Source organism: Lactuca virosa, chromosome 7 (genome assembly GCF_052849685.1).
Source record: "Lactuca virosa cultivar CGN04683 chromosome 7, Lactuca_virosa_CGN04683_v6, whole genome shotgun sequence".
Taxonomy (NCBI): domain Eukaryota; kingdom Viridiplantae; phylum Streptophyta; class Magnoliopsida; order Asterales; family Asteraceae; genus Lactuca; species Lactuca virosa.
Window position 1 is genome coordinate 183,040,513 of NC_136432.1, and position 13,857 is coordinate 183,054,369.

A 13,857-nucleotide genomic window follows, 5' to 3' on the forward strand; every position below is an offset into this window, starting at 1 on the left:
GGCTGAAGGATGATATTAGATTTAGTAGTTAGATAACCTTGAAATTTGTAAAGTGTAATTGACATTAGATGATGAATAAAAGGTGTTTTATTTATGAGTAAAGTGTTGCTATCTCTTGTCGATCGTTTACTATATTTCTTTTGCATGTGTTGACTTCCAGAATAATTATGTTTGGTATATCATATTATTCGAACCTCCACAGTCGGTCATATGTCGGAAGTAGGTATGAATCAAGACTGTCATGATTGGTTGCAGAGGTCTAAGTTGTTGGACATGGCTACAACACTCATGAGTGCTCATAAGTTCTGAGCATTGGACTCAACCCACGCTCACTGGAATCACTTCATGGAATTTATCTCGAGTGATCGTGAGACGGTAATATCATATAAGTCTTCAAACCTAGAGATATGATTTGTTACTTATGAGTTGGTTATGCATTGATTGTACGTTAACGCATTGGTAACTCGATGTTATAAAACGTGCTTTTGTGTATAATTCAATGAGTGGTAGAACAAACATATGAGTCGAAGTTTATCTGTTCCTTCTTGGATTAGAAGTTGATATTTGGGCCCCTCGATGATTTTGTTTTGACCTATGTACCGGGCCCGGTCAGAACTAAGTTGATGTGTTCAATTAAGTTCTTTGTCAAACAAATCGGAAATCGGGAAACAAACCGCTGGACAATAAGTAAGACATTGTTCCATGTATTTGTCCGGCTGATATCTAGAACAGAGGATTATATGATCACTTATCTTAAATGGCGTATCATCATCTTCTCAGTTCCGAGAGACCTTGAAAGAGCTACGATTGCCGATCGGTTCCTGAAGTATTGCAGTTATAGTTATTAGACTTATCCAAGTGGGAGACTGTTGGATAAGGTGTCTAAGTCCATAACTATTTCTGGTATGTACTTGACCCGACCCGGCATGGTCCATTTGGGTTGCATGGCACCATGCAATTGGATAAACTAAAATGAGAGAAATAACACTTATGGTTTATTAATATATTATAAGTTCTAATATATTAATAATATTATTTAATTAGTTTGATCAAGAATTAATTTAGAATTAATTAAGTGATCAAAAGATAACTAATTAAATATATGGGTAGATTATGTAAATCTTCCATATCTTATATAGTGGGCTAAGAGGCTCCATGGATTATCAAGTTGGGTTCCACCCATAGGATGCTCCATGGATGCTCCATGGGAGTTACAAACCCATGGGTCATGGAAATGAAGAGTCATGACACATTAGGGTTTACATGGTGTAACCCTAGATGTGTCAACACTATATAAGAAACCCATTCTCCACCAAAATCGGCTACACATTAAGAAACAAGAGGGCTAGAGCCGATTTTGCAAGTGTAAGATTCTCTCAAAGTTTACTCCTTTGCATTTGGTGTTGTGTGAAGCATTTGAGGCATCACACTTGGGGTGCTAGGCTCACAAGGTTTCAAGGATCATAATCAACAACAAGTTATTCTATCTTTCATTCAAGTTAAAAATGTTCCCCATGTATGCTAGATAGGAATATAACCTTGGAATTCAACTTTGCATGATTATTAGACAAACATAGATCCAAGGTTATTAGGGTTGCATGTACACTTAGGAAGTGTTAGAATGCTCAAAACCCATCACTTTCTGGGCCATTGGACTTCTGACTTTGGGCCATGGATGGATTAATGGCCTTCTGGGATTAGTTCTGTATTGATTTTGGGCCCAATTAGGAAGTTGGGCTATATTGGGCCTTGGGATGTCATTAAGGAATTTGGGCCTTTTAAGTAAATAGGTTGGGCCTTAGTTTGTGCCAAGTAAGAAAAAGGGTAAAATGATCTTTTACCATGGATGTTGGACAAGTAACTTAGATTCTTGATTTTGGGTCGAGATCTATCTATAAACTGGATTTTACTTGATGATGATAGCGAGGCGATTTTCCAGATCAGCAGACCGACATTTATTTGAGAGATCCAGTAACTAGAGGTGAGTCTCCTCAATGTGTTTAGCAGGTTGAAGGCACCGATGTCGGACCATGGTTTATTATGTTTAGGATGCTAGTTGTCTACGTGACTCTTGCATGTACTATGTGTTTATATGGATACCGTGTGGGGCCCGATGTCGGACGGGTTCTAATGATCATATTGTATGTTATTTAGCTTTTTGTTTTTATGCATGTGTTTATATGTTTTATGTATACCGAGCGGGGACCGATGCTAGTTGGGGCCTAATGACTGAAAGCTTTGTTCCGAGTGGGGCTCGATGTTGGGCGGGGCCCGATGACGGGCGGGGCCCATTATATATTTGATATATATGATATGTGGTATTTTAGGGAACTCACTAAGATTTATGCTTTCGATTTATAGTTTATGTTTAAGGTACTTCTGGTTCGAAGGGGAAGAGCCCAGGATGATTGCAGTGCACACACCACATTGTTCCGCATTTTATATCACTCTTATGTACTTGGATGTTTATTGATACACTTTGATTCACCATGGTTTCTATGATGTTTTTTTTGGATAATGGTTTTATTAATTTAAATATCAAAAAAATTTAGACTTAATTTTTGGGGCGTTTCAAGTTGGTATTAGAGCCTTAGTTTGAGGGATTCGGGTATACTCTCGGGTGTGTATGAACTCAAACTGAGGGTTTGCTAGAACTTTTCAAAAAGAAATGTTTTATAAAAAGGGTTTTCTAATTAAAGAAAATGGGTGTGGTGCATGAAATCAACCAGGCTCAAGTATGTTTTTCGAAAATACCCATACATGTTTTATGATATGCTTTGATTTGTGAAAATGTGAATCGCATGATAATTAGGGCTAAGGATCTTCTTAGGATTTGCAAGATAGAATGCTTAAAGATGCCTTTATATGCCTACTATATGAGTTTGTAGACGTGCATGCTAGTACTGATCAGTCAGTGATAGTATGGCATGTTGGGTTATGCTTGTCCCGATTACTCGATGCTCGAATGTTGCTTACTTTATGCTTTTAGGAGTTCCCATTAGCTTCAACTAACTAGTAACCGAATATTCTAAGTTACATATTGTTGAGACTGAATAATTATAGAAGGTTGGGTTTTAACTCTATTGCAAAGCTCTTGTTTGAGTCCAACCGTTGTAGTGTGAGACGTCTCATTTGAAGAATTATCTGGTGTCGGCGGTATGTGATTGTATATGTGAGCGAGTTAGAGGATGTTAGAGGGAGTTCCTTTTGCAGTTGATGGCGGGAAGTAGTTTGGTGGTTGCTCTAGGAAAACCTAGGAAGAGATTTAGGTGTTGTTTGTTTTTTTGAAGCAAAAATGCATAAAGTCTGCGGACCACCTCTGCAACCTTCTGCAGTATAAGAGGTGGACCAAACGACTGCAGACTGTAATATGAAGCACGTTTGTTTTTTTAACATTTGCATGCTGCTGTAGATACTAAAAAATTAAAATAAGCTGATTTTATAATCCGAAAATAGTTTTTTAATACCGAAAATTTAATAATGTATGACATTTCGGCAAGAATTTTTGATATTTCAGCAAAAAATAATGATATTTCAACAAAAAATAAAGATATCTTAGCATAAAATAATGATCTTCCGTCAAAAATTATTATTATTCAATATAAAAAAATAAAAAAATCAACAAGAATAAACAAAAAAAAAGGTGAAATAAGATTTTAGCAATATATAATCAATATTTCAGCAAAAAAAAAGGTTGGAATAGGCAATACCAGTGATGCGCCAAGCAGAACACGCGTAGAGGTTTTTTACTCGGAAGTGTAACAACCCGTTATTTTCTTCTTGAAAAGTCAACCCGGGTCAGTCAAAGTCAAACTTGGGTCAACTAAAATCAACTTAAATATTATTTTATCTTGGATGGGTTAGATTAATATAAGTGTTTACACCTTGTATTCAAGATGTTGTATGCTTAAAGAAGTGAAACAAGTTGGACCGAGAAAACCATGCGAAGCCAAACCTTCGGACCGTGAATGAGGCTTCGGCCGTGAACATCTCAGACCGTGAATGCTTCTCGGCCAGCACCGCCTTTGGACCGTAAACGAGGTTGTAAGTCCCCAATCTGCTTGTGTATCAATCAGATCCGTTTGATGGTGCGGAATCCCAATCAAAAGGATGATGCCAGATCAAAACATAAGAGAACAAGAAGAAGAACAAGTGAATCTATGATGTATTGAATGAATAGAATGATGCTCCATACACATAGTAGACACACACTAGTTCTTCTCTCTCTAAAACACCTTGGATTTCACACACTTAAGCTCCTCTCTTCTCTCAGCCGTACACTCCTACCTTAGCCTTACACTCCTCTACCACTCCTCACCCTATATATAGAAGACATGGTCCGTGAATGAGTTTAAGGCCGTAAACCTGTTCATGGCCGTAAACACAACCGTAAACATATATACGGCCGTAAACACCAAGATGTTTACGGTCCTATACATAAAAATACAATTTCCTAGAAAAGTAAAGTATAAACCATAATTTAGACCCAACAATCTCCCCCTTGGTTTATAGCTTTCTTTTCTAATTGACCCAACAAACTCCCCCTAAAAAGTAGTTGGCTTTTCTTGTTAATCTTCAATGGGACCTTCGGCTTCAGCTTTAATATTCGATATCTTCATGACTTCAAGATGAACATATGAATCTTCAATAAATGACTTCATCTTGAGGAGTTGGGCTTTTCTTCACAATTTGACTCTGAAAGCACGTTGGGTGAGGAGGCTTCTTGAAAAAGATTCTTGAAAAATAGCGCTTTCAGCTTGAGAATCTTCAGAGATAACAATAGAGAGATCTAACTAATCTTCTTGATCACTTCAGCAGATTCATAAATAGCAACAGGCTGATTGAGGAGGCTTCAATGCAATCTGTCACATAATCTTCAAGTGTAGCTTCACCTTGCTTATGGGGTTTTTAGGATTGAATGTTGGAAAAATAATCTTCATTTCTTGCTCCTTCGAATGAGAATTCTTCGATGCTCACGGATGAAGCCTTCGCTCAAAAATCTCGATACAGTCTCCATGAGTCTCATCTATATCTGAATTCACTTTTCAAGACAAAACAAAACTAAAAGAAAACTTAGCACATAATATTTTTGTATTTTTCATATTTTCTAAAACAGATACAAAAATATTTTTGGATTTTTTGATTTTCTGAACAAAAAAATAAAACAGAAATAACACCATTTTTTGGATTTTTAATTTTCTAATTTTTTGTTTGATTTTTGAATTTTTTTTTTTAATTCTCCCCCTAAATTTGTGCATAGAGGAAAACTATGAATAAATTTAACAAAAAAAAATATTTGGGATCAAAGTTGTCAAGCAATCCAACATCGTTTATCTGCACACGCCTGCATGTCTAGATCTGGTCAATCACCGGTATTGTGGTCCACTTAAACACAAACGATGTTGACAATTTGGACAGATTATAAGTGACAAGTCATTATGATCTATATTCTTAAATGGACATTTAGCTGACGATGACCAAGGATATTTTTGTCCACTTAAATTAAGCAGCAAGATCTACAGACAACCTCTAAATGGTTCAATTTTAGTTGCACTAGAACGTGTTCCCCACTTCCCGATATACCCCTGTAATCAAGAACTTCCAAAGAACTCCTTACTTTTGATGAGTATTCAATCATTAAGAAAGAAGTCAGATATAGAAGTGCATATGTTGTATCCCATGTCGAATGTCTTCCAATCACACAGAGGGAACAACATATGACTAACATAGATAGGGGTTTAGAGAGATAGTAGAGTGCATATGTTGTATCCGAGGTCGGATCTTCCGATCACGCAGAGGGAACAACATATGGCTAACAGATAGAAAGAATTTCATAGATAAGGAGGTGCGTAGAATTAGAGTTGCATATGTTGCAATCTAGGTTGGATCTCTTCCAATCACGCAGAGGAAGCAACATACGACTGACAGATAGAAAGCAAGAAAATAATTTCCTACAGACCTACTTTATCAGAACTCCCCAGTTGCCCTATCAATACCGGAATTAAGGACATGAGTCCATACATCAAGGAAATTGTAAGGCCCTGAAATCTAGGATCCGAACCAGTGATCAAACAAACAACAATCAAACAAGATTAGAATGGAGTAGAAGAAGATTAAACCAAGCTTTGCACACGTTTATATCAAAGAAACGTCAGGTACAACTTGGACACACACACATGGACCGTAAACTATATGACTCAACAACAACCACTGACAGAATCTGACAAGCCCTATATAAAGGGGAAAGGCTGGCCGTAAACAGGTTTACGGCCGTAAACAGATTTACGGCCGTAAACAGACTTCTGGCTGTAAACGCATCCAAATAACTCTATTACATGACAAACGAGCTATTAGGACCTATACATCAGATAGCCTAGCCCAAACCATAAACTAGACCCTTCAATTTCCCCCTTGGTTTGAGGCTAGCTTTGACTTAGTCCTTTTCAACGATAAGCACATCGGACCCCCCCCCCCCAATCGCGCCACTCCACATCTCTTTTGTGATGATCTCTACAACCATTGACATGTATTCATTAGCATCACTCTCGAAGATCTCTTCAGCCACTTTGATCTGATGTTGTGTTAAATGATGAATATCCCACTTTCTGAATTGAAGTAGGTCTCTTTTGTCGAACAGGCAAAAGCAACCATCTTGAAACTTAATGATAGCAGTCGCAGTGGTTTCATCATACACCCAGTAAGGCATATTCGCAAGAGATCCATCACAGAAGTTCTGCGACACAGGAATCTGCCTAACTTGGTTGGTCGGTGGCCACATCACAGTCTGGAAAGGCTGATTTGTCTTGGGATCCAGTATGTCAGGGAATCTTTTAATGATGGACCCAGCAGTCTTCATGTTAGGAAATCCCTTCTTTACTTGGTTCTCCAAATAAAGCTTGAAATGAGTTGCCCGTGGATCACCTGATGGATTTGCAAATGGAGCATTGGATAGTTATGAAAGATCAACCCTTGTCCATGAACTGAAATCATGGAAGTCTTTGTAATACTCCACGTTTGAGCTTTTGCGTCTCACTATCCACATGTTTAACCTGTCATGAAAGCCCCATGAGACAATTCCTGATCTATCACCGTACTTGTTTCCAAATCTTTTCTTTTCAAGATCAGTGACGGTGACTTTAGGTTGATCTCCAGGAGCGTTCTGATCTGAACTCTTCTTGAACAATAGTTGCTTTTTCTTGGCGGATGCTGCTAATTTGGCGTGTTTTAGTGCAGCAACGTTGAGTGCTTGAACTGGTTCTTTTTCAAAACGATCAACGATCCGAATTCTTCTTTCAATGGGCGGGTCAACAGGGGGATCTTGAGATGACTGGCCAACATTGAATTCTTGAACGGATGATTTGAACTTTTCGCCAAGTTCCTCTGCTAGTTTCTTCTTCAATTCAAAGTAGCATGCAGTCATGGTTCCCAGGTGTGTTTGCAGATCAGGGTTTTGCTTTAATTTCAGAGTCTTATCTGCTTCAAGATCTGCAACACAAATGTTAAGCTGAGCTTTTTCGGCTTCAAGATCAGCTACACGAATATCAAGCTCAATGTTTTTCTGGTTTAGCACGCCGATCTCCTTTATAAGTTCATGCATGGTGGAATCATCCTCTCCTGAGTGGCTTTCCTCTATAGAAATTCCTTTAGCGCAGGAGGAAGGCACTGAGCTTTGTTGTTGGGCCAGATGCATAGCAAGCCTCTCAGAGGCAGCATCATGAAAAGGCCTAGGAGGAGATGATCTCGGGGGAGCTGATGAACCACCAACTTCAAGAATGGTGGTTGGTCCTTTGTGGGATGGTATAGATGATTCAGCAGAAAAAGTAGTTTTTGGAGTAATTGTTGGTTGAGTTAGATGGCCTTGATATTGTTCTGGAATGAATACTCCCTGCCTCGGATCACGTCTTCTCCTTTTCAATGGAGACTGGGAGGTCAGAGTCGTCAACGGTTCACTCACAGATGGCTCAGTAGTAGGAATAATATCCTCAAGGGGAGGAATCCCTGAAGTTGTCTCCATAGGTGTTGTAGTGTCAGCCATTTGGTTGGAAGTAGGAGGCGTTGTTTCAAGAACATCTTCTGTATCCCTTATCTCCGTTGCTAGATGAGCAACATCACGGATACTGTCAAAAAACGAGTCAAGGTCTTCATTGGACAAGAGGTTATCATTGCCTCCAAAATTTAAAGAAATGCCATCCTTGTCAAAACCTGAAAGATCAAAATCATTAAACGAATCAGCATCATCTCCTTCATTTTCAGTTGCATCCTCCATCGTTCTCTCATTGTAGTCACTTTCAACATGCACAGATTGCAAGTTATGCTCTTCAGCCACTATAGCAACAGGTGTAACTACATTATCTTCGTGATCTGATACAGGAATAACATCTTCTTCGGAAATGACATCGTCTTCAGAAGATGCGCGGTCTGAAGATTCATGAGACTCAGATGCCTCACTTGAATCGGAAAACATACCAAACTTCACTAAGGGATACTTTCCTTGAAAAGTAACTTTTCCCCTTCGGTTTTACTTGATTAGCCCGACAGCGTTTGGCCCAAGAGACTTCATGTCTAGAGTTTCTACTTCTTTAACCATCGCAGGAAATTGCTCGTTGATGAACACTTGAATGAACCTTGGATACATCAAGAACTTGTCCCTTGTTTTTCCTTTGATGTTTACAATCAGCTCTTCGAGGATGAACTTGGAGAAATTGAAATCCAGTCCCGCAGCAAGTGAAATGATGGCAACTGTGTTCCTTAAAGAAATTTCATATGCGCCATATTTTCTTCCTGATATGCAGCTCACAAAGATATGAGCTAAGAACCTCCAATAAGGTGGTAGCAGCTTCTTCATTGTCGGAGGAAATTCGCCTTCATAGCCCATCTTGTTGAGAAATTCTAGAACTTGATTGGTTTCAATATCAGTAGGGAAGGTAGATTGATCGTTAATTTTTAGAACTTCCCTGATGAATTGTTCTGTTATGATGATTTTGCAACCCTTTATAGTAGCTTCAACAGATACAGATCCATCTTCTCCTTTCTTTCCGTCAGCTGACCTCCATAATTCTTTGATTATGCCTTGATAAATTGTTGGATTCACAGCAAGAGCATAGGTCAGGCAACATTCCCTTACTCCATGTATCATTGACTTGAACTCTCCATGAGCAACAGGAGGATCAGCCAAAAGAATTGCCAAGTTGTGACTGTCAGCGAATTTTAGATCTGCCATTTCAACCTGCACAAACCAACCCAAGTGAGAAAACAATTTATTTAAACATTTAAAAATGATGTTTTACTCTTGAAACAGTTTAATTAGCCTCTTAAATGAAACATATGATGAAAAATCAAATTTTGTTGACCAAAACTGAGTTTACGGTCAAGTGATCAATGGTCGTAACAGTCAATGACCGTGAACAGCCCATTGACTGTAAACAGTCAATGGCCGTAAACAGTCCTGGCCGTAAACAGTCAATGATCGTGAATAGCCCATTGACCATAAACAGTCAATGGCCGTAAACAGTCATGGCCGTAAGCTCTGGCCGTAAGCTCCGGCCGTAAGCTCCGGCCGTAAGCTCATGGCCGTAAACTCCGAAAATGATTTTTCTTCGATTACACCCTCAATACAGGTCAATTCGATGCGAGAATGGCATTCTGAGGATCGAAAATAGCATACCTACACGTACAATCAGTCAATTTCACGAAAAAATTTCAAAGAGTAGAGAGAGAAATTCAGGGTTTACGGCCGAGAGAAACAAAATGAGGAGGTAAAGAGTTTTCGGTTGGAGCTGAAGGCCTTATATACTCGGTCCAAAATCAATGGGCTGCAACCCATAATGCTTTAAAAATAAAGTCCAAGAAAAATTTTAAGGTCTTTTAAAAATAATGCATTTTGAGGACAAAAATATAAAATAAAATAAAATAAAAATAAAATGAAATAAATTTTAAAAATCAAATTAAAATATTATTATTTGAAAAAATGAAAATAAAATAAAATAAAAAATTAAAATAAAAAATCAAACTAATAATATTTTTGTGATATTGGGATCAAAGTTGTTAGACAACCTTAATCCACTTATCGGTACTTTTACCTTCATGTCCATGTCTGGTCGATTGCCGGTATTGTGGTTCACTTAAGCACGAAAAATTGTGACAAATTTTTGGACATGATATAAGTGACAAGACATTTTGATCCTATGTTCCTAGATAAACTTCCTAAGGACCATTCAGCTAACGAACACCAAGGATATTGTTGTCCACCTAAAGTGATCAGCGAGATCTACAGACAACCAATAAATGTTCAATTTTAGGTGTACTAGAACGTCTTTCCTGCTTCCTGAAATACCCCAATAATCAAGGACTTCCAGAATACTCCTTACTTAAAATGAGCAGACAATTATTAAGGAAGAAGTCAGATTTAGAATACATATGTTGTATACTCAGGTCGGATCTCTTCCAATCACGCAGAGAGTGAAACATATGACTAACTAGAGTTTAGAGGGATTGAGAAGTAGAAGGTTACATATGCTGTGTACCAAGTCGGATTGTTAATCACGCAAAGGAGACGGCATATGGCTAACAGGTAGGAAGAATAGCATAGAAGAAGATGCAGAGAGACAGAGTTGCATATGTTGCAGTCCAGGTCGGATCTTTCGATCACACAGAGGATGTAACATATGACTGAAAGTAAGAAAGAAAGAAAATAACTTTCTACAGATCTAATTTATCGGAATTCCCCAGTTGCCTCGTCAATACCGGAATTAAGGACAAAGTCCGCACATCGAGGAAAAGTTAATCCACAGTTCTAGATACAGATCATTTAATGTATCCACAGATTCCCATGTATATCTCTCTGCTCAACCTACCCAAGCGTCAAATTGTCAGGCTAAATGGAACTATCTAGGCCAAGATTTGTCAGGTCTCTAAATTCCTTAAGTTCATCTGATCCTAGTCAAGTCCATTTTAAAACTTTCGTGCCTACCAGCGCATCGAACACAGAGCTTAGACAATTCAACTTTGGTACCTTACACAGATTCAGATTGCCTGTTATCACATGTTGATATCACTTCCCAACACATCACCTACAAACAAAAACTATCAGCAACATATTTTTGATTTTCTGATTTGTAATGTTTTTGGATTTTGAATTTTTTTTAATTTTTGTTTGGTTTTTGTTTATTTCTCCCCCTAAATTTGTGCATGGGAGAGAATGAAATTAAAATGCGAAAATTTAAACTAAACTAAAGCAAAAATTAGACATCCAAACGTATCATTTTCAAAAAGCTTACAAGCACATCGAATCGAGCTTTGTTAAAAGACTTTGTGAACAGATCCGCCACATTATTAGCAGTGGGAACCTGTTCCAGCCGAATGAGCGAACGCTCATAACAATCTCTAATGAAATGAATTTTGATATCAATGTGCTTGGTTTTCGAATGCTGGACTGGATTTTTAGCAATATGAATTGCTGCCTCATTATCACAAAAAATAGGGGTTTCTAGATAGTTCAAACCGTAATCCAACAGCTGATGTTGGATCCAGATAACTTGAGAACAACAAGCAGAGGCAGCAACATATTCCGCTTCTGCTATTGAGGTTGAGACGGTATGTTGTTTCTTGCACTGCCACGACACCAGACGATCACCGAGAAATTGACATCCTCCTGAAGTTGATTTCCTGTCAAGCTCACAGCCTCCATAATTACTGTCAGCAAAAACATACAAATCAAATTCAAAATTTTTCGGATACCAAAGACCCAATTTTGGGTTGCCTTTGAGATACCGAAAGATTCGTTTGACAGCAATAAGATGTGAAAGTTTATGATTGGCCTGATATCGAGCGCATTGACAAACTGCAAACATGATGTCTGGTCTGCTTGCAGTTAGATACATCAACGATCCGATCATCGATCTGTAGTCGATCTGATCTACGGGTTCGCCATCAGTATCCGAAGTCAGCAGGGGTCTTTCTGCCATCGGTGTCAATGCAGGTTTAGCGTCTCGAAACCCGAACTTCTCCAGCATATCCTCCACATACTTGGCTTGATGGAGCAGGATTCCAGTTGACTTCTGTTGGACCTGAAGCCCCAAAAACATGGTCATTTCACCCAACAAACTCATCTCAAACCTCTTTTTCATAACGCCTTCAAACTCCTTGCATAGTTGCGGACTTGTAGACCCGAAGATAATGTCGTCAACATAGATCTGAACTTGAATCTGATCATTACCCACATGCTTGATGAACAAGGTTTGATCGATAGTACCACGAGAATATCCATGCTCAAGCAAGTGCTTTGTGATAGTTGCATACCACGCTCGAGGATCTTGGTTTAACCCATACAACACCTTGTCCAACTTGTAGACATGATTGGGAAACTTCGATTTAACAAACCCAGGGGGTTGATCAACGTATATTTCTTCGTTCACTTTGCCATACAAGAAGGCTGTCTTGACATCCATCTGGTAAACCGTGAAGTTCATGTAGGAAGCGTATGCAAGGAAGATACGGATAGCCTCCAATCGAGCCACTGGAGCATAAACCTCGGTGTAGTCAAGACCCTCGATTTGTCTAAACCCACGAACCACCAATATCGCCTTATTGCGCACTATGACTCGAGAATCATCCTGCTTATTGCGATATACCCAGCGTGTGTCAAGAGACTTTTAACCCTTAGGTAGTTCAACCAGCGTCCAAACCCCGAGCTTTTCAAATTGATTTAACTCTTCGTGCATAGCATCTACCCAGCTGGCCAATGACATTTTCGATCGGATGATCGTGTTGAAGACGATAAGGTATCTCCTGGCTGATGTTATTGATTGAAATGGGAAGATTGTGAATGTTGATAACTCCATCATTTGTCGAATGATCCACTTCAGATGAACCTGTCTCGTTAGAAGGATTTGCCACAAACTCATTAGAAATTTGCTCAGGAAAGAGAAGTTCCATAAAAGTGTGAGTAGCAGCGGAAGCATCTCTGGACATGAACTCTCTTTCAACAGGAGTAAGAGGTGTGGCATCAGCATCTGGAGCGTGTTGTTGACTTGGAGATTCTGGACAAGTAATTGGAATAGATGACTCCACCGAAGGAATTGCAGAAGGCACTATCGGCGGTCTGTAAACAACTTCTTCGTCTTCTTCTTTAGGTACAGTCTTCAAAGCAGAAGTAGAACCAGATAAACTATCTGAACACACATTGAACGATTTTAACAAAGATATCTAATCAAACAGCCAATCAGGACCCACTCTAGCATCCGTTTCATTCTCCTCCAACCAGCGCACATCGAAGGATTCTACGATTTGCTTTGTTCTTTTGTTGTAGACCCTGTACGCACTGCGAGCAGCATACCCTACAAAATAGCAGGCATCAGCTTTGGCATTGAACTTCGGGTTGGACTCCAGGTGTAGAAGTGAACAAGGGCAGCCAAATACGTGGAAGTGACTGACAGATGGCTTGTGACCATATAGAAGTTCGTACGGAGTCTTCATCTGAGCTTTGTTGATCAGAACACGATTTTGAACATAACATGTTGTGTTGATCGCCTCAGCCCAAAAGAAAACTGGCAACTTTGAGTCACACAGCATCGTCCTTGCAGCGTCTTGGAATGTTCAATTCCTCCATTCAACAACACCGTTTTGTTGAGGCGTGCGAACGAAACTATATTGACGCACAATTCCCTTTTCTGCGCAAAAGTGATCAAGAACCGCATTCTTGAATTCTGTTCCATTATCAGTTCGAAGCGCCTTCACCCGGTTATTGGTTTGGTTCTCTATCATTACGATGAACTTCTTAATCGGATTAGATACCCCAGCTTTGTTGAATAAGAAGAAGACCCACGTGAAACACGAGAAGTCACCGATCACAACTAGACA